Source organism: Leucopleurus acutus (genome assembly GCF_964270905.1).
Source record: "Leucopleurus acutus genome assembly, chromosome: 18".
NCBI lineage: Eukaryota > Metazoa > Chordata > Mammalia > Artiodactyla > Delphinidae > Leucopleurus > Leucopleurus acutus.
Genome location: NC_139160.1, coordinates 62,595,108 through 62,617,968, shown reverse-complemented (window position 1 = coordinate 62,617,968; position 22,861 = coordinate 62,595,108). Strand labels below are relative to the sequence as shown.

The window sequence follows — 22,861 nt, the reverse complement described above, 5'->3', positions numbered from 1 at the left end:
TCTGCCTGTTTTCCTCTAAGAGTTTTATACTGTCTGGCCTTACATTTAGGTCTTTAATCCATTTTGAGTTTATTTTTGTGTACAGTGTTAGGAAGTGTTCTAATTTCATTCTTTTGCATGTAGCTGTCCAGTTTTCCCAGCACAACTTATTGAAGAGGCTGTCTTTTCTTCATTGTATATTCTTGCCTCCTTTATCAAAGATACGGTGACCATATGAGCATGGGTTTATCTCTGGACTTTTTACCCTGTTTCACTGATCTATATTTCTGTTTTTGTGCCAGTACATACTGTCTTGATTACTGTAGCTTTGTAGTATAGTCTGAAGTCAGGGAGCCTGATTCCTCCAGCTCCGTTTTTCTTTCTCAAGATTGCTTTGGCTATTCAGGGTATTTTTTTTTAAACATATTTATTGGAGTATAATTGCTTTAGAATGGTGTGTTAGTTTCTGCTTTACAACAAAGTGGATCAGCTATATATATACTATTCAGGTCTTTTGTGTTTCCATACAAATTGTGAAATTTTTTGTTCTAGTTCTGTGAAAAATGCCATTGGTAGTTTGATAGGGATTGCACTGAATCTGTAGATTGCTGTGGGTACTATAGTCATTTTCACAATGTTGATTCTTCCAATCCAAGAACATGGTATATCTCTCCGTTTGTTTGTATCATCTTTAATTTCTTCCATCGGTGTCTTATAGTTTTCTGCACACAGTTCTTTTCTCTCCTTAGGTAGGTTTATTCCTAGCTATTTTATTCTTTTCATTGCAATGGTAATGGGAGTGTTCCCTTAATTTTTCTTTCAGATTTTTCATCACTAGTGTATAGGAATGCAAGAGATATCTGTGCATTAATTTTGTATCCTGCTACTTTACCAAATTCATTGATTAGCTCTAGTAGTTTTCTGGTAGCATCTTTAGGATTCTCTATGTATAGTATCATGTCATCTGCAAACAGTGACAGCTTTACTTCTTCTTTTCAGATTTGGATTCCTTTCATTTCCTGTTCTTCTCTGATTGCTGTGGCAACCAGAAACTTCCAAAACTAAGTTGAATAATAGTGGTGAGAGCAGGCAACCTTGCCTTGTTCCTGATCTTAATGGAAATGGTTCCAGTTTTTCACCATTGAGAATGATGTTGGCTGTGGGTTTGTCATATATGGCCTTTATTATGTTGAGGTAAGTTCCCTCTATGCCTACTTTCTGGAGGGTTTTTATCAAAAATGGGTGTTGAATTTTGTCGAAAGCTTTTTCTGCATCTATTGAGGTGATCATATGGTTTTTCTCCTTCAATTTGTTAATATGGTATATCACATTGATAGATTTGCGTATATTGAAGAATTCTTGCATTCCTGGGATAAACCCCACTTGATCATGGTGTATGATCCTTTTAATGTGCTGTTGCATTCTGTTTGCTAGTATTTTGTTAAGGATTTTTGCATCTATGTTCATCAGTGATATTGGTCTGTAGTTTTCTTTTGGGGGGCATCTTTGTCTGGTGTTGGTATCAGGGTGATAGTGGTCTTGCAGAATGAGTGTGGGAGTGTTTCTCCCTCTGCTATATTTTGGAAGAGTTTGAGAAGGATAGGTGTTAGCTCTTCTCTAAATGTTTGAAAGAATTCACCTGTGAAGCCATCTGGTCCTGATCTTTTGTTTGTTGGAAGATGATGATGATGATCCTTTGTATTTCTGCAGCGTCAGTTGTTACTTCTCTTTTTTCATTTTTAATTCTGTTGATTTGAGTCTTCTCCCTTTTTTTCTTGATGAGTCTGGCTAATGGTTTATCAATTTTGTTTAGCTTCTCAAAGAACCAGCTTTTAGTTTTATTGATCTTTCCTACTGTTGCCTTCATTTCTTTTTCATTTATTTCTGATCTGATCTTTATGATTTCTTTTTTCTATTAACTGTCGGGGTTGTTTTGTTCTTCTTTCTCTAATTGCTTTAGGTGTAAGGTTAGGCTGTTTGAGATTTTTCTTGTTTCTAGAGGTAGGATTGTATTGCTATAACTTCCCTCTTAAAACTGCTATTGTTGCATCCCATAGGTCTTGGGTCATCATGTTTTCGTTGTCATTTGTTTCTAGGCATTTTTTTATTTCTTCTTTGATTTCTTCAGTGATCTCTTGGTTATTTAGTTGCATATTGTTTAGCCTCCATGTGTTTGTATTTTTACAGTTTTTTTCCTGTAATTGATATCTAGTCTCATAGCGCTGTGGTCAAAAAAGACACTTGATACTATTCCAATTTCCTTAAATTTACCAAGGCTTGATTTGTGACCCAAGATATGATCTATCCTGAGAATGTTCCATGAGCACTTGAGAAGAAACTGTAATCTGCTGTTTTTGGATGGAACGTCCTATAAATATCAATTAAGTCCATCTTGTTTAATGTATCATTTAAAGCTTGTGTTTTGTTATTTATTTTCATTTTGGATGATCTGTCCATTGGTGAAAGTGGGTTGTTAAACTCCCCTACTCTGATTGTGTTACTGTCGATTTCCCCTTTTATGGCTGTTAGCCTTTGCCTTATGTACTGAGGTGCCTCTATGTTAGGTGCATAAATATTTACAATTGTTATATCTTCTTCTTGGATTCACCCCTTGATCATTATGTAGTGTCCTTCTTTGTCTCTTGTAATAGTCTTTATTTTAAAGTCTATTTTGTCTGATATGAGAATTGCTACTCCAGCTTTCTTTTGATTTCCATTTACATGGAATATATTTTTCCATCGCCTCACTTTCACTCTGTATGTGTCCCTAGGTCTGAAATGGGTCTCTTGTAGACAGCATATGTACAGGTCTTGTTTTTGTGCCCATTTCACCAGTCTATGTCTTTTGGTTGGGGCATTTATTCCATTTACATTCAAGGTGATTATCGATATGTATGTTCCTATTACCATTTTCTTAATTGTTTTGGGTTTGTTATTGTAAGTCTTTTCCTTCTCTTGTGTTTCCTGCCTAGATACGTTTCTTTCACATTTGTTGTAGAGCTGGTTTGGTGGTGCTGAATTCTCTTAGCTTTTGCTTGTCTGTAAAGGTTTTAATATCTCCATCAAATCTGAATGAGATCTTGGTTGTAGGTTTTTCCCTTTTATCCTTTTAAATATGTCCTGCCACTCCCTTCTGGCATGCAGTTTCTGCTGAAAGATCAGCTGTTAATCCCAACGGGGATTCCCTTGTATGTTAATTGTTGCTTTTCCCTTCCTGCTTTTAATATTTTTTCTTTATGTTTTATTTTTGATACTTTGATTAACATGTGTCTTGGTGTGTTTCTCCTTGGATTTATCCTGTATGGGACTCTCTGTGCTTCTTGGACAGCTTGAGTGACTATTTCCTTACTCATATTAGGGAAATTTTCAAGTATAATTTCTTCAAATATTTTCTCCGTCCCTTTTTCTTTTCTCTTCTTCTTCTGGGACCCCTATAATTTGAATGTCGGTGTGTTTAATGTTATCCCAGAGGTCTCTGAGATTGTCCTCAATTCTTTTCATTCTGTTTTCTTTATTCTGCTCTGCAGTAGTTATTTCCACCATTTTACCTTCCAGGTCACTCTTCTGTTCTTGTTCCTCAGTTATTCTGCTACTGATTCCTTCTAGAGAATTTTTAATTTCATTTGTTCATCATTTTTTCTTTGCTCTTTAGTTCATCTAGGTACTTGTTAAACATTTCTTGTATTTTCTCCATTCTATTTCAAAGATTTTGGATCATCTTTACTATCGTTACTCTGAATTCTTTTTCAGGTAGACTGCCTATTTCCTCTTCATTTGCTTGGTCTGGTGGGTTTTTACCTTGCTCCTTCATCTGCTGTGTGTTTCTCTGTCTTCTCATTTTGCTTAACTTACTGTGTTTGGTGTCTCCTTTTCGCAGGCTGCAGGTTCATAGTTCCCGTTGTTTTTGGTGTCTGCCCGCAGTGGGTAAGGTTGGTTCAGTGGCTTGTGTAGGCTTCCTGGTGGAGGGGACTGGTGCCTGTGTTCTGGTTGATGAGGCTAGATCTTGTATTTCTGGTGGGTAGGACCGTGTCTGGTGTTGTGTTTTGGGGTGTCTGTGACCTTATTATGATTTTAGGCAGCCTTTCTGCTAATGGGTGGGTTTGTATTCCTGTCTTGCTATTTGTTTGGCATAGGGTGCCCAGCACTGTAGCTTGGTGGTCGTTGAGTGGAGCTGGGTCTTAGTGTTGAGACAGAGATCTCTGGGAGAGTTTTCCCCATTTGACATCACATGGGGCTGGGAGGTCTCTGGTTGACCAACGTCCTGAACTCGTCTCTCCCACCTCAGAGGCTCAGCCCTGACACCCAGCCAGAGCACCAAGACCCTGTCATCCACAACATTCTAGGTCACAAAGATATTCTCATGTTTCTTTCTTCCAGAAGCTTTACACATACTAGAATGGCATACAACTCAGCAATTCCACTCCTAGGCATTTACCTCGAGGAGGGGGTGTGTGAGGAGCTACCTTCCACAGAATGGTAAAAGACCCCAGCCAAGAGGTTCCAAATCAAGAGAAAATCCAAGTTGAGGCCATGGCGTCAGTGCAGCAGGGGAGTGGCAGGGCCCATTGCCACCGAGCAAGCACGCGGCTTCACTATCAGCTGCACCGCCTATATCTAAATTTCTAATGACTGAACAAACAATCCTTTTATTGAGTTTGATCTTCTGTTCTTTTAACTGAAAAATCTGGCATTATTTTTCCCTTGCTGGAAGAATACAACTTTTTTTTTTCTTTTTTGGCGGCACCGAACAGCATGCGGGCTCTTAGTTCTCCAACCAGGGATTGAAGCTGTGCCCCCTGCAGTGGAAGTGCAGAGACCTAACCACAGGACTGGCCAGGGAATTCCCAGAATACAACTAATTTTAATCATTATTTCTAATGAGTTTAAATTATGAAATTGTTTTTTAAGTCTGTCTTATTCAAGGAATAATAGGAGAACTTTTTTTTTTTTGTGGTACGCGGGCCTCTCACTGTTGTGGCCTCTCCCATTGCAAAGCACAGGCTCCGGACGCGCAGGCTCAGCGGCCATGGCTCACAGGCCCAGCCGCTCCGCGGCATGTGGGATCTTCCCGGACCGGGACACGAACCATGTCCCCTGCATCGGCAAGCGGATTCTCAACCACTGCGCCACCAGGGAAGCCCAACAGGAGAACTTTCAGTTGTAAGTGTTTATGTTTGCCATATATAAAGAATAAACGGGCAGAATGTTCTGCTCTATATCAAAGGTCTTTGTTTACATAAATTTTTATATTTCCAGACAGTCCAAAAATCTTTCTATTATCTAAAAACTGAAAGGACATGCCAATTCTGTAACTTTTATTAAAATTTCAAAAAGAGTTTTCATTTCAGTATGATGATGACTGTCTAGAATAATGAATGTAACATTGTACCGTCTCCTCCACAATTTAAATGCATCTACCCATAAAGCTCTGGGCACGACTGAAGGGCTGCCAGAGAAAAGTAAAATAATGTGTGTCATTTAGCAAATCTGAAAAGTAGTTCCTTACTGCTTTGGAGGGAATGTCTACTGACATTTCAAAAAAAAAAATAATGACACAATCTGCATAATCACTTGTCAGTTAACTTGGGTACAGCAGGCCATGGGGAAAACTGATTGTTTGAAATACACTGTCTTGATAGATATGGATGCAATGATGATAATTTTAAAGCCAGGAATATTAACAATAGCGTTGATAGAAGATTTTGAACATTTCTTTTTATATTTCTGGTATTTTCATTCCTTCTTGTAAACTACTGACAGTTTTCTCAAGTGGCAAAAACGTTTAAAGTATTGCTTAAAATGTCATTAAAATAATAGCAAATGTGAACAAAATCAGCATACTTTTGGGTTTCTAATTCTGCTCAAACTAGAATATCCAAATATGATTATAACCAACTACTATTTTATTTATTAATAACCTTACATGACATCAATGGTATTCCAATAAAAAATGATACACTACAATAACAAACTGTCATTTTTATTCCTGCTTTTGAAAAGTAAAATGTAATTTGAAACACAATGTAAAAATTTTTTTAATGTTCCATTGTTCGGTAGATGCATATTTAGAATTGCTATGTTTTCTGGTGAGATTTATTTCTTAATATAGACACTCTTGCTTCTTTTTGATTAATGTTTGCATGATATACCTTTTTCCATCCTTTTATTTTTAACAGGTCTATATCATTATATCTGTAGAGGCTTTCTTGTAGATAGCATAAAGTTAGAAAATGTTCTGTATCCCATTCTACCAATCTCTGTCTTGTAATTAGTATATTTAGCCCATTTACATTTAATGTAACTACTGATAAGTTAGGGCTTAATGTGTGGTATCAGTGGAGAACACACGGTGAACCTGTGCTTCCACCCCAACCCACTAGTAACAAGGCACTCCTTCCCTTCCCCACTGGGTGGTGTCAGAGGAGACCTAGTAAAGAATAAGCACTTCACCACCATCTACCAGTAAGAATACCACCCTTCCCTCCATGGTGCCGTCAGAGGCCATATGAAGAGCCAGAACTCCCAGTCATCATATATCATGCAAACACTAATCAAATGAAAGCAGGAGTGTGTGTTTTAATATCAGATAAAATAGACCTCAGAGCAAAGAAAATTGCCAAAGACAAAGACATTATATAATTATAAAATGGTCAATCCACCAAGAAGACATATCAATCTCAACTATGTATACTCCAAAAAACAGAGCTGCAAAATATGTGAAGCAAAAACAGAACAGAAAGGCAAAATAGACAAACTGACAACTCTAGCGAGAGACTTCAACAACTGTTTCTCAACAATTGGTAGAACAACTAGAACTAGAACAAGCAATTGATCTTTGGAAAGACCAATAAAATAGACAAACCTCTAGCAAGACTAACAAAGGAAATTTTCTTGGAGAACACGCAAATTATTACTATCAGGAATGAAACAGGGGATATCAACAGGGGATAGCACTTGTTTCTCTTTGTGATATGTAATCTCTAGTATCAGGGTAACTGTTGCACAATTAATGCTATTTAGAAGGGCTGAATTTCTTTCTGATAGTAATTTAAAAGGTAAGCTTGTACAGTAGGAATTCTGAATGTACAGTTCTTTTCTAACCTAGATTCCACTACCGCAACCTCAACTAAGCAATGAAACAAATGCTTTTCAGTGATGATGAAATTTTAAGGTTCAAAAGTACAAATAATGAATAAGCTCCCCAAGGGTTGGGACATTGTTTCTTTTGTAATCACCAGTACATTCCCATCATCAAGAACAGTGTCCACTGTATCTTAGAGACAGTCAATATTTGCTGAATGAATAATTGAAGGAATTAGAAATTGGAAGAGGTAAAAACAGTATAAATTAGAAAACAGAGTAGGAGTTTAAATAAATGTTTGATGTACTTGATTTTAGTAAAAAGAAATCCATAAATCAGAGTAAGAGTCATGGGAGGGGCCGAAAACTGGGGAATGAAAGTTGGCTTACAAATCAATATGACATAAATTCTTGCTCAAACTTCTCAGTTTCCCTGCTGTATCTCAAACCCACTCAAATACATGGATTAAAGTTCACTGGCATCTGCTCTATTTGAATCAGAATTTTTCCCCTAACATTTTCCCTCAAAACATTAAAAGATTTACTGAAAATAAACCGTAAACAAACTAACCTTTTTAGTGAAAAATGTACTGGAATATAGAACAAAAAGACTGGAGAAATATAGGTGGCTGATTTTAGAAAGTTAAGTGATTTAACTCAGTGATAATTTCTAAAAAGGAAATTGAGCTTTAATGAAGCATGCAGGTCCTCTTCGACATTATCTGCAACAGTGCGTGTAATTTGCACACATTTAATTAACTAATAAAACTCCTACCTGTAACATCAGGTTTGGAAATGTCATTGTTGATGACGTGCTGCTCCATCAGGTTTAGTTGATTGTTTTTTGTTTTGTTAACACCAAATGACAACATACCCAAAGGTGCTGTCTAGCACTTCTACTTCTTTTCAAATATTGTTCGATTTATTTATTTGTTGGGTGTTTTCCATGTAGGATAGAATTTACAGAATTCTGTAAATACAAGGCCCTAACTAAATGGTGACTCAAGGAAAAACTGAGGCATAAAAGAAGCATAATTACAAGGGGATCCACTCTACCACAGATTGTGTTTTGCTGCAGACAAATCAGGTTGCCGAGGTGACAAGAGATGTATAGTGTATCTCCTGCTCCGCAGCTTGGATTGCTTTTATCCTTGTTCCCTGATACAGAACCCTAGTAAGAGCTTGTAAAATACTTCTATGGGGCTTCCCTGGTGGCGCAGTGGTTGAGAATCTGCCTGCCAATGCAGGGGACACAGGTTCGAGCCCTGGTCTAGGAAGATCCCACATGCCGCGGAGCAACTGGGCCCGTGAGCCAGAACTACTGAGCCTGCGCGTCTGGAGCCTGTGCTCCACAGCAAGAGAGGCCGCGATAGTGAGAGGTCCGCACACCGCGATGAAGAGTGGCCCCCACTCGCCGCAACTAGAGAAAGCCCTCGCACAGAAACGAAGACCCAACACAGCCAAAAATAAATAAATAAATAAATAAATAAATAAATAAATTTAAAAGAGAATTTCAGCCTAATCACAATACTATTAAAAAAAAATACTTCTATGACACTAAAATCTTGAAGACAGAAGATAAAGTATAAATGATATTTCCACCTATATTTCACACAATGTACTAAGTCTTTATTATATATTTAATCCTATTTTCCCCTGGAACTGAATGAATCAGCCATTCGTTCTCTATATTGTCACATGGATATAATGTCAGCTTTGTCCAGAAAAAACTTTTGGTTGGAATCTGCCAGGTGAAGAGATGCGAAGCAATGCCATCCATAGTCTGTTCATTAACAGAGATCACTACTTCATTGCCAAGTCAAAAACACAATGATTGTTCTCTTAAGGTAATTAGGTTAAAAGTCCCTCTAAAATTTAGGATCTATGTTTTATTAAAATACATACATGAATGACATACATGTATAATGTACATGTACATGTATGATGAGGCTATTTAGAGTAATATATATAACACTCCTCTGGGTCATCATACTTGCGTTTAAAGTATTGATGCTGATTTTTAAAGGTGACACACTTGACTACTAGCATTGACGTAGTGAGAGTGGGCTTGGAATAAGAGACTGAGGATTAGACAGAGGATCTGCAAAGCCAGATCAATAGAACTTGGCACATGACGAGATGTGGGAAGGAATGATCCAGGAGAATTCTGTTGCCAATAACAGAGATTAGACCATCCCAAGTATTTGCTATTGGACAGGTGTCAAGGAAGGGTGTCAGAAAGGGTGGAAGAGAAATGACAAGTTCACCTTTCGAGGGATGAACTTCAGGAGACTCTAGGAGGTCCTAATGAAGATGTGCTGCAGGATGTCACACATCCTGGTCCAGTACTTACAAATGAGGTCAGAAAGGAGAGTTAAACATAGAGGTGCTTGTCATTGACCTCACTGAGTGTGCCTGACCCTGTATTCGGAGAAGTGAGATACAGGAAGTTGTTTTAAATTTCGGAGATACGTAGTTCTTTGATTTCAGACAAGATTCACTTAATTCATAGTGTTTACTATCATATCACTTGCTAATGGAATAAAAAAAGGGAAAAAAATGCTACTAAATGTCATACCAGAGCAATATGTAGCACCAATAATTAACCCTGAACAGCAGTTTTATTAATATGACATTTCCTTCATAAAACGTGGAAACATTAAAATTGCTTTAGTGTTTTAAAAATTATTGACTTACCATGCAACACTGTGTTTTTCTTACTCCTCTAGCTATATGACATAAATTCTCCATGAACTTGATCTTTCAGTTCTAATTTCTGCACATGGTGATTAAGCCAAAAATCTTTTTTTCTTCATTCAACAAGAGTTATCTCTTTGGCAATTTTATTAGTGATATTTGCTAAGGCACAAAACCCAATTGACATCATTCAGTACTTACGAAATGTCCCAGTAGAGTTGCTAATAAATTTTGCAACCATTTAGGAAATAGCCATTCATCAGTACAACTTTGATTTCTAACTGTCCTGACTTATCTTTTCACCAGAAATGAATACTTGCTCTGTTAGGCAGAAGTCAGCAGGAGGAGGGAATCTTGGAGACTCACATTTGTACTTGCTAAACAAAAGCATTTATTTAAAAAGATGCAGGGCGTTTAAAATTTTAATAGTCATTGGACTACTCCCTTGAGGAATACTTATTTAGGACAAAATGTACAACGGTTGCTTCCTGAAGATTAGAAAACTAAAGTTAGAACATTAGAAAATCCCTTCTCCTATGTAAGACTGCAAATCGCAAACCCTATTGACCAAATCACTTCCAAATTCCTGTTACCTCTCAGTTCAATCAATCCAATTCTACCCATATTTACTTGGAATTTATTAAGTGCCTAATAGTACACACAGCCGAACTCCATCATACAGTTTTTTTAGTAACAGTCATTAAGACAATATTTAATATATTCAGCACCTTTCCCTTGAAGTTATTTGGTCCTGATGTAGTAGGAAATGCTTCCTCCCATCCTTCTGCTCTCCCCATTGTTGGGTTTCCAGCTCTTGATGATCAAAAAGACTCCATCACAGGTAATATCTTTCAGGGCACAAATACTAAAGTAGATAGTATACTGATCTACCACTTGGAAACTTAAAAAGCAAAAGGCCTGCTTGAGAAGAACCAGAACATGCTAGTTAAACAGTGACAGCTCCAGAATTTCTCTTGGAAGAGCTCAGCAGACGTAATCTGCCGTACAAAGGAGCTGGGGGCAGACAGTGAGTTTACATAGCAAGTCCATGGGCTTCTCTTTGATTATTTATTTGAAGTGCCCTGTGGAAGGAAACTGGCAGAGATATTATGGAGTGAATAAATGCCCCAAGTACCCCCTCACTGCATCCCCAAAGCAGAAGTTATGAAAGTCACCTTATTTATAAAAAAAACAAGGCTCTTCTATCACTACTAATTCACCACTTATTGAGACGTGGTATGATCCTCTAGGTGGAAGATAAACAATGGAGAGTAGACACAACACTGAGAGCCAGTCCTACAAGTGAGCGATCTTTGTCTTCTTTCTCTTAAAATTCTACCAGTAGAGACTGTCTGCTTTGACTGAAAACATCTCTGAAAGAACACTGACCCAGAGACTCCTGGATGTCACTCCTGTAGCCCTCACTTAAGTCATGTTTTTTAACACCCAAGGTTTTCTGCCCGACCACTACTGCTGGTCCTGTATGTTTCATCCATCTCAGTCTATTAGCATTTGCACAGTCTTACATTTCATAATAGAAGAAGGGGTACTTCTATAAGCAGCAGAATCGAGATTTTTTTTCAGTTACGTTCTGTGGAACCTTTAAATACTATTTTTCATTTTCTGAATATATGCAGCACCTGCTCATGGTACAGGGTTTGGAAAATACAAAAAAAAAAAAAAGAGTAAAGAAAAAATATATTTAATCTCCTGTCGTCCCACAACCCAAGTCTGGTCTGTACCTCAGGAATATCTATGGCATGATGTATATTTCCTTGGATGAGGTTTCTATGTTACAGGCCAAGTCTCACACAGCAGGAAAGGAAACTCTTTTTGTAACAGGAGTTTGTGGGAAGGAATTAGGGAAAAAGGTAGGAGAATCTGGCCACCAGAATTTTCCTTACTTTGGCCTAATATCTTGGAAATGGGGTGGGAACAGACAGAACCCATGTACTTTTGAACATTTCCCCTGTTTAGAACTCTAGGAGGGAAACTCATCCTGGCTCCTATGGCTCACACATGGCAGGAAAGTTTCAGAAGTTCAAGCAAGCAGAAAGGAGTGCCTATGAGGTCTGAACTCGTGGAAACCAAAGGCATTGCAGTCTAGCCTTAAGGAATGGGCCGCCTGAGCTGATGAACAAATATAAATCACGGCCAGATTTCAGAGGGAATCTGTGTGACCAAGCCAAAGGTGGTCATCAAGAGAGGGACCCAATCTGCAGATTTCAAGAGGAAACACAAGCAAGATTTACGAGGATACCATCAGACCAAACCCTCCACAGTAGATGCAATGTCCGCAACCCAGCGGCAGAGCACTAGCCCCACCTTGCGCAAGGCATAATCAAAGGACTTCCACATCCCTCCCACCAGAGACCCCTAAGTCTTCCCCCATGCATGGATCTTGGGAAGGGAAGAGAGAGAGGAGTAACTGCGATAGGAAGTTAAACTACGAATTTACTGGAAAATTATCCAATAGGAAGTGTTTGGAAATCAAAAGCTACTTTGGAGGAGAATGATATGACATCAATTTACCAACTCAGAAAAGTTCCATCCCACTTCCACCATCTCTACCAAGTAGGGCAAGAGGACTCAAGAGGAGATTAATATCAATTACAGAAAACTTAAAAGATTCTATTTTCCTGCATATCTCATATGTAGGAGTTCCATTTTTTATTCCAATACACACACATGTGCTGCACAATAGTAATCTCATATTTCATAAATCCATTATATTATTTTATATGCACTCCTGTCCTCGAATGTTCTGACATCAGGGCTGTGGTAAACTGTCCTCTTATTCTATGTTGCTCTGTGTGTCTGCTTTCTTGTGAGGTGCTTTGTCACGTACAGTAAGTCCCCTGCATATGAACCTTCAAGTTGCAAGCCTTCAAAGATGCGAACGTGCGTTCCATGTCCAGTCACGTAAGTTAGTTCACGTGTCTGGCATACGTCGTCACGTGCGTGCATCCTCTACAAGTGGTTGCGCTTTTGTGTACTTTACTGTACAGTACTGTTGCTCTGCAACACGTGGAGCTTACTAATGAAGACCTGATGGAATTGGAGGCCCAGAGAAAGGACGAAGAGAGACAAGAGGAAGAAGTAACTGAAGAGCCAAAGAGACTCACGATGCAGGAAATGGCAAGGAGACGTTCTTTATTTGGGGAGGCACTGTTAGTTTTCGAGGCACAGGACTGGAACGCGGGACAGTACACGAAGGTTGCAGCAGCCGTTCAGAATGCAATCCAGTGCTACCGTGCCATCTATGACGAGAAAAAAAGAGCCACTACCCAGACATCTCTGGATCCTTTTTTCAAGAGGGTAGATAGAATTGAATCCAGCAGGGAACCAGAACCTGTGCCATCAGCGTCAGGCATGAGCGACATTGCAGCTTGCCCTCCATCTCCTGTTGCTGGCGATCCTTCAGCTCTACCGTCTCCCCCCTCCTCTCCCTCCTCCAGTCAGTAACTCTTCTTGCCTGTTCCCTCGATGCCAGCCCCTGCATGCCAGCTGTTGTACTGGACTACTGTACTTTTCAAGGTACTGTACTGTAAGATTAAAAATGTTTTCTTTATTTTTTGTGTTTGTTTTTTATGTATTACTTGTGTGAAAACTATTATAAGCCCATTACAGTACAGTTCTATGTAGCCAATCGTGTTAGTTGGGTACCTAGGCTAACTTTGTTGGACTTACGAACAAATTGGACTTATGAATGTGCTCTTAGAACAGAACTTGTTCATATGTAGGGGGCTTACTGTACTCACATATCCACTCTCAGGCCCTGGATACCTGTCCTAAGAGCCACTGCCCGTGTTGCTCCCCTGACCCCCGTCTTTCTCGCCATCCACTGTGATTACACAGATCAGCGGGTCCACGTTCCGGGGCACTCCCCAAATCCTCACCACGACCTTACGCTTCACTATCCTGATTCTCTAAGTGGTTTTCATTCTGAGATTTCGGTGAAGCTTCTGGTCTCCACTTCCTGCTCAGTAGGAGACACTCTCTATCCCGCTCTGATGTTTTTCAATTGGAGACAGTAGCTTCTGGAATGATGCTTCTTTTCAGACTGTCTTGAAGAGCAACAGATTTTCTGTATAATAGTGATTCTAAATGTCTCCTTCGAAAAATCTTCCTCTTCTCCCAGTGACTGGGGGTAAGTAGTAAAATGTCTATGTTTAATTCAGGAACTGGGGAAGAACAGCTTGCATTTTGACGGTTTCTTTTCCAACAACGTGCTTTAAGTTTTAAAATGTTTTTCTTGCCCAGTTACCTATAATTTACTCAAGATGGTAAAACACATAGATCAAGAAATCAAATGTTCAAAATGTCCAGCATAGGGCTTCCCTGGTGGCGCAGTGGTTGAGAGTCCGCCCGCCGATGCAGGGGTCACGGGTTCGTGCCCCAGTCCGGGAAGATCCCACATGCCACGGAGAGGCTGGGCCCGTGAGCCATGGCCGCTGAGCCTGCGCGTCTAGAGCCTGTGCTCTGGCGCGGGAGAGACCACAGCAGTGAGAGGCCCGCGTACCGCAAAAAAAAAAAAAAATGTCCAGCATCTACTCTGCATCAAACACAGTGACATACAGTAGAAGACTCACATGCTCTCTGTGTGCTGTGCCCTAGACTCACCCTACCTTCCTCCAGGTAAACCAGATAACCTCTGCCACAGACCCATCACGTTATCATGAATTGTTTACTCACATTAGCGGACTTTTGAATTCACGTCTCCAATGCCTCAGAAATGTTCTCCATGTTTCAAAAGCACTTCAAAATATACTTAATATTGTTTAAACTCCAGGCATAGTGATACCATTTCTATATGGAAACCCACTGCAGGTTGAGCACTCAAGAATTTTACAGATCCAATATATATTTATTATAAACACACATCCATATATACACATACACACAAACAGCCATATATAGAACTTTATTTCTCCTGTATTCTCACAATTCCACAACCTGCATTTTCACAATTAAGACACTCTGATTAAGCACCTATTACCCAGTTATGCACTGAACACCATGGGGACGGGAAGAAATGACTAGAAAAATTAAAACCTCTGCTCTTATGAAGTTTTCACACTTGCTGAGGCCCTGTGTTATAAAATGAGTAAATAGCTGAATTTATTTTCCCAAAAGTCATGGAAACAACCACAGAAGGAATCCACCTTCCAAAATGTTCTTTCTTTGGAGAAAACACAGGTCAAGTCACATTAGGACACACATCAAGAAATGTGTGTTGGATGACGACTGCATATTCCTACAGGACAAAATGGGTGGTTCAAATCTTTATTCATTGCTTCAAGGTGAGTTCTTCAATGCAGGATCCGGAGCCAACCTGCCACTACTTAAAGGCCTGGGATCTTAACCTCTCTGTGTCTCAGTTGCCTCGGGAATAAAAAGGGGACGATAATATTGACTACCTCATGGCCTTGTAAAGATTACACGAGAGAATGCAAAGAAGCAGTGACAGTAGTCGCTGGTACGTTGTCAACACTCAGTCAGTATTCACTATTATCGTGAGGCTTGCAATCGTGGATGCCTTACTAGGAAGGAGAAGGTTCACTGGTGCCTAGTGTCCCATGAGGAAGCCATTCACAGGTCACTTCCAAGATATACACGAGTAAGATCTCAGAGATAATCAGATAACATCAACATATGCAAGTTCAAATTCTGGTGTGACCAAAGAATTGTGGTATTCAATTATAGAACTCCTTACATTTTTAAGATAAAACACTCATTTTGCCTGGAGAATACGGTCGTGCCAAAACCATTATCTGTCTATGGAGACAGAGTCAAGCATTAAACAAACTAATGTTGTTAGGATTATATGAGTTATTTTTTTTATCTTCTTTCTAGTCACAGATAATTCAAGAGCAGGTAATGAGAAACAAATTTCATTACAGTTCCAAACAACTTAAGAGGGAGGGGGAAAAGTAGAATCAAAAAGGACACAGATGCAGTTACAAAACTGAACAATTTTATTTACCGATGCTGTTTATTTTGCCTATAGCTTTAAAAGTAGGCAGACACAACCTGCAGCATCCACAAACCACCCAAGAGCAACATAAAACTCCTCCTGTTCAGCGCGCAGAAATTCAGTACACAATCAAGGTGATTCACTCTGCTTGAGGGAAACGGAATTTTACAGTCACCACATTATCCTCCAAATGGAGGAAACTGGGTTATATACTAAACCTGCAAATAGCAGCAGGAAATGTACTTCCTTATTTCTTTGTTTTCTAAAAACAGAAATCTGCTTAGGGGATTCATCCCATTCTCCTAATGCTGCTTCCTGATGCAGCCTGGAGACCCTGGATCTCACGCCCAAACTCAGTTCTATATAATAATCAGATATACATTTCATCCTTGCACCTGTATCCATCTCCCAACTAGTCAATTCCATGTACTGGTCTCAACATGATTACATTATTGACATTTCTCAGCTGAAAGGCTCCTGAAAATACCATCCAATTTTCTAGCTCTTTCTGAAAAGATCAAAAGATACACCTTGCATAGTAGACAAGAATTTACACTGATGGCTGTCTTTGTCTTGAATACCAATGCTGCTGGCAGTGTTTCCCTGGAGCTACCGGGGTAAGTCTCTATGATAACTAACTGCATTCAGTCAACTAGAGAGATTTTACTGGACATAAAATATGTTTGTGCTTGTGAATGCTTTTTCAGCTTGAACAACCTTGAGGCAATGACCTTCAAGGCCTCCTAATTAGGGAGGTTTGTAATCAAATGAGAAACCTTGCCCTTGGAAATCAAACGAGTGTCATGCCTGAAAGAGAAATGTCTTCTTCACTGGATCATGGCTCACACTTACAGAAGACTCTGCCTTTATAGGTGCAAAGACTAAAGCTGATTTCAACAGAGTTCTTGTGACAAACCTTGCTCAAGGAAATTATCTTGAATCCTTGCCCTACTGGAGACAAAAGGAAATGTGTTGTATTTCACACTGTACTGCTTAGTTCAAGTCTAAGGTTTCTTTTAACAAGCTAGAAGATTAATTGTATAAATTTACCTAAAAGGATGCTGTTATTTCACCCAGCTTCATTTATTATCTTGCAACAAATAAGGACCAGATCTCTTTCTGTGCCTCCGGTCTGTCTGCCAAGCCCAGGCTTATATTTGCAGTTGGCTGTAGGACATTTCCACCTGTACACGCTTCAGGTACAAGTGCAGAATTAAACTCATCTCCCTCCTCTTCACACCAACTCTTCCTCATAGCATCCTTCTTTCTAGGTAAGATATTATCATTCTCTCAGTCTCCTATCTTCTATACCACTGCCCCAGAATCCTTCCCTTTGGTTGACCCCTAACCCAACCTCTGTCCAGTCCTATTTTTCTTCACATCCCAACATTTTTCTCCCCAATATTTCTCATATCCACCCCCCATGTCTTTTCTATTTCCCTCGCCCCCCACCCAATAACTTCCATCACCACCCTACCCTTCAGGACCTCACCACTTACAGACTGGACCAATACCACTCTCTCTCTGTTTCCCAACTTTCGCACCAGACTCCATTCTCGAAATTCTTGCACACTTATGTCCTTAGACTATAGTTCTAATTACATCCCTTCTCTGCTCAAAGGCTTTCAAACAGTCCAGTCTCTGGAGTGAAGAAACACTTCACCTTGAACTGACTTCCAGTGACATCCCTGTCTGCCTACTCACATCCCAAACATCTCTGTCTCCTGACGTCAATTCATTGCTCATCTGATCCATCTACCTACATGCTCACCCTATTTATCCTTGGAGGCTAATCCAAAGCCTGCCTCTTCCTGATTTCCCCAAATTATCATAGCTGCCCTTCCTTGAGTCTGTCACTCTGTTTATGTCACAGCATATTTCACCTTGTGTCATGTATGTCCTTGCCCTATTACCTTAGTATGGTCACCCCCACCACTCCCTTCTAATCAACAGTCATACCAGCCTGCTGAAAATGGCTTTTTCTCCCCTGAAAATGTTTTTATCTTGAGAACAATAAGGGCTTATGCCGACTCTAACTGTGAAGGGGAAGAGAACGGGAAAAGAAAAACTGGAAGATGAATGCTAATACTCATCAAGGTATATACCGGTTGCTTATTTTTGGAAGACCATGAATCACCTCTACTTCCTGTAATGAACCTGAGGCCAGGTGTCAGGATGAACAACACTCTTTAGCTCCTGCAACATCCACAGCTGCGTGAGCAGCGGTATGGTCCAGAATTATTTCTTTGAATTTGTTGACTACAACTGTTACCATTCATTTTCTTAACTGATAAAACCAGAGAGGCCTTAAGTCGGTCTTGGGGTCTCTCTGCTTCCTGAACGTTCCCGCTTGCCTCTTACAGTTCCCCTCTCAGGTCCTCGTGTTCCTCACAGGCTTCCATACTCACACCGACGGCTGGACAGAGAAATGCCCGCATAACCCTCTTCACAAGGCAAATGTCTTTAAACTCTTTATTCTAAACCAACCTTGGTCTTTTAATATACAGTACATTTTGGACCAACAGAAGCGCTTCTGATTGTGACTTGACTTTTACATTATATTAAGCTGATGCCAGTAAACAACATCTGGGAGTTATAGTTCTGGGTCTATTCAGTTATGAATCGGTATATCATCCTATATTCCTAATCACTATCCCCTCCCCCCCACACCCATGATCCCAGCAACCAAATGTGTCAGACCTGGGACGTTAAGCTTAAATTTCTGGGAAGGAAACTAATGATCAAAGCTTCAAATAAAAAAGCCCACCGTTTGCCTTACGAGTCTTATTTCATAGTTCTTGTCTGGTTCTTAGCAAAATAGACCAGAATAGAGTAAATCTGATTTACCAAATCAGTTGTTTGGAAAATGTCAAGAGTTCCACTCTCTTCTCTTCAGATTACCTAGCAAGAAACTTCCTTTTGTGACTAAAAGCTATTATTGGATAAAATATTCTTTCTTTGTAAAGATGTATATGACTTTTGTTAGAGACAGATAAGAAAGTACTTCAAGAAAAGGGAGGATTGTGAATATTTACGTCCGAACGGCAAAGGGGGAATGCTAAAGGAGTGAAAATGGCAGGCGACATTAAACGTCGTAGCCAAGATTTCCACCCAAGTTACCGATAGCACTTGGGTGAGTAATCACGTGCAAAAACACAGGTGACCCCGAGCCTGATGAGCTGCAGAACCGCATAAATCTGGGAGTCCTAAAAATGCCAAGTCAAGTACTAACATAGAACAGGCAATCGTTCTTCACTTATCCAGTGGCTTATTTTTTTTTTAACACTTTTCGAATGCTAGGCACTATTCTGACACTGTGTTGAAGGGCTTAGACTCTAATGGGGGAAATAAATGAGTAACCAATAATTTCATGAGTTCATAAGTTTTGTTTTGTTTTGTTTTGTTTTGTTTTTTGCGGTACGCGGGCCTCTCACTGTTGCGGCCTCTCCCGTTGCGGAGCACAGGCTCCGGACGCGCAGGCTCAGCAGCCATGGCTCACGGGCCTAGGCGCTCCGCGGCATGTGGGATCTTCCTGGACCGGGGCACGAACCCGTGTCCCCCGCATCGGCAGGCGGACTCAACCACTGCGCCACCAGGGAAGTCCAAGTTCATAAGTTTTTGATGGTGCCTGTACCTGATGCTAGGAGCACCAGGATGCCGCAGGTTCCTACTTATCATCCTACAACTTCACCTGGGACCCACTGTCAGTGTCACTTTTGGGATGTTTCCCTTCTTCCTGAGACCAGTGTTGGAGTGTTTCAGACCTCAGCCCTTGGACTCCCTCTTCTCCAGCGACTCATTCTCTGGGCGATGTCTTCTAGCCTAGTGGATGTATATACCATCTTTATGCTAATAGCTTCCAAACTTTGAGTGCTAGCCCCAGTTCGCTCCAGGTACACCTATCCAATCTCTTCCTTGTATATTAAAAGGCATCCCAAACTAGATTCTTGCTTTCCAATCTCTCCAAGAAATCGCTGACACTCTCTGCCTTCTCTTTTGCAATACAAGGCACCCCATTCATCCTTCTCTTATCTCACAACCACACACAATACATCAGCAAATCATAATCTTAAAATATACCCAGTATGCTACCACCAGTTAACACCTTTGCCTGGACACCATATCCCAAGTCACCCCCATTTCTTGTCTAAATCAGCTCTCCTCAAGCTTGAAAGTTTGAGATTCGTCTGGGGATACGCTGCAGTAGGTCTGGGGTGGAGCCTGAGAGTCTGCATTTCTAGGAAAGGTCCCAAATGGTGCTGACGCTGCTGCAGACCACTGCAAGACCCTCCTAACTGTCTGCTTTATTCCGTCTCCACCTCTCCGTGCTACAAGCAGGGCATCACATTTATGATGTAAATCTGATGAGACTCTCTCCTGCTCAAAGCTCATTCTGAAAGCTAGCTATGTCACTTAGACTAAAACCTTAAGGTCCTGTCAGGGCTTCAGGGTTTTGCAAAATCTGGCACCTGCTTAGCTCTATAAAGGTACCTCTTTCCATTCCTCCTTCCCTCACTCCAACCCAGACAAAATGCCATCCCAAATGCCAGTCCGTTAAAAGTGCCAAGCATCGGGCTTCCCTGGTGGCGCAGTGGTTCAGAGTCCGCCTGCAGATGCAGGGGACGCGGGTTCGTGCCCCGGTCCGGGAAGATCCCACATGCCGCAGAGCGGCTGGGCCCGTGAGCCATGGCCGCTGAGCCTGCGTGTCCGGAGCCTGTGCTCCGCAACGGGAGAGGCCACAACAGTGAGAGGCCCGCGCACGGCCAAAAAAAAACAAAAACAAAAAATGCCAAGCACGCTCCTACCTCAGGCCATTTGAATATGATGTTCCCTCTGCCTTGCATGTTCTTCCCCCAGACATCCACATGAACTGTTTGGTCAATCTTCTCTCAACAAGCTCTACCCTGAGCATACTAGATAAGGGTCAGCAAGCAGTACACATACGCATGTACACATATACTTTCCAGATATTACCTTGCTACAGTTTTCTCATCATACCTAATAGTTTATTAAGGATTATTTATCATATGTCTTCTCTAATCCGAGATCTCCACTAACGGCAAGGACTTTGCTATTCAGTGTATTTGGACTCTGTAAATATGTATTGAATAAAAGAACATACTTTTGAATACGATGTAAACAGATAAATTTTAAAAGATATTCACAAATATTATGGTCTACCATTTTTGTCAAGCCCTTGTATATTTAATACTTTAATTACAATACAATAAGACCTTAATATACCCCAACAAAACATGCCACTGAATAAATTTCAGCATGGCTCTTTCAGCAAACTCAGTAACAAACACTTTTCCCCCAGAAAGAAATAGCTTATTTTTCACTTTGCTTCTTTTGGTGCTGGAGTTGGGACTCTGAGTCTATCGAGACTAATTCACCTTTGTGGGATGTATCAGATTAGAGAAAAGCTAGTTTCATGGTTACAGAACAAGCTTTGGGATCCATCCAGATCAATCGAATATAAACCTTGGTTTTCTCAGCTATTAACTTGGTAAAATAGTATACTTCATAAAGTTGCTTTCAGAAGTAAATCAGATAATTCATGTAAAGAACTTGGCTCAGTACCAGCAAGGAGTAAATGCCCAATAGCGAGCAAATGTATAGGAACATACATGGTGAAACTCCAATTGTGAGACCTCCTCCTGGAGCCTTCAAAGTCAACAAATTCAATTCAGACCAAAGAAGTTTCTAAAAGGTAAATTGCTAGAATTCACTAAGCTAAATAATAGCTCAATTGTTCAAAATGTTAGGGTTAGGATTAGTTAGGTACTTTGTTTAAGAAATTATGAATTATTATAATCTAAATAACCTTAAATAATCCCCAATGCTGCATTATTAACTTATTAAGTGCAGAGTGCTCAATTTTATACACTACCAAATATAAAATAGACAGCTAGTGGGAAGCAGCCGCATAGCACAGGGAGAACAGCTCGGTGCTTTGTGACCACCTAGAGGGGTGGGATAGGGAGGATGGGAGGGAGATGCAAGAAGGAGGGGATATGGGGATATATGTATACGTATAGCTGATTCACTTTGTTATAAAGCAGAAACCAACACACCACTGTAAAGCAAATATACTCCAATAAAGATGTTAAAAAAAATCAATTTTACAAACCATAAATTGTCGGGCTTCCCTGGTGGCGCCGTGGTTAAGAATCCGCCTGCCAATGCAGGGGACACAGGTTTGAGCCCTGGTCCAGGAAGATCCCACACGCCACGGAACAACAAAGCCCATGCACCACAACTACTATGCCTGTGCTCTAGAGCCCACGAGCCACAACTACTGAAGCCCGCACACCTAGAGCCCGTGCTCTGCAACAAGAGAAGCCACCGCAATGAGAAGCCTGCGCACCGCAAGGAAGAGCAGCCCCCGCTCGCCGCAACTAGAGAAAGCCTGCGTGCAGCAACGAAGACCCAAATGCAGCCAAAAATAAGTTCATTAATTAACTTTTTAAAGAAAACAAATTGTGAGTAAAATTTTATTGGAACACTGCCACACCCATTGTTTTCTAAAATAATTTGAGGTGAAATTCAGATAACAAAATTAAACGTTTTAAAGTGAAAAATTCAGTAGCATTTAGTACATTCACAGTGTTTTGCAACCACCACCTCTGTCTGGTTTCAAAATATTTCGTCACCCCAAAAGGAAATCCCATGCCCGTTAAGAGATTACTACCCATTACCTCCTCCCCCAACCCTAAGCCCACCCCCTCCCCAAATCTGCTTTCTGTCTCTATGGATTTACTTATTCTAGATACTTCATACAATTGGAATCATATAACATGTGATCTTTTGTGTCTGGCTTCTTTCACTTAGCATGTTTTTAAGGTTCATCCACATTTTAGCGTGTATCAGTACTCCACTCCTTTTTACGGCCAAATATTATTCCATGGAATCAATATATCACCATTGGTGTATCCTTCATTGGTGTATCCTTCACCTTTTAGCTAGTGTGAACTGTACTGCTATGAACATGCATATACCTGTACTTGTTTGCATACCTGTTTTCAACTCTTTGGGGTACATATCTAGGAAAGGAAGGGAATTTCTGGGTCATATGGTAATTCTATGTTGAACCTTATGAGAAACAAACAAGAATAATTTTTTGAA

The 22,861-nt window shown here is 40.3% G+C and overlaps 1 protein-coding gene across 2 annotated transcripts in view; it reads right to left on the bottom strand.

Moving 5' to 3' along the window:
- The window catches only part of GPC6 (glypican 6), a gene marked incomplete at its 3' end in the record, with an annotated part of 1,078,508 nt that overhangs the window by 956,289 nt on the left and 99,358 nt on the right, over positions 1 to 22,861 (bottom strand). The window lies entirely within an intron of this gene.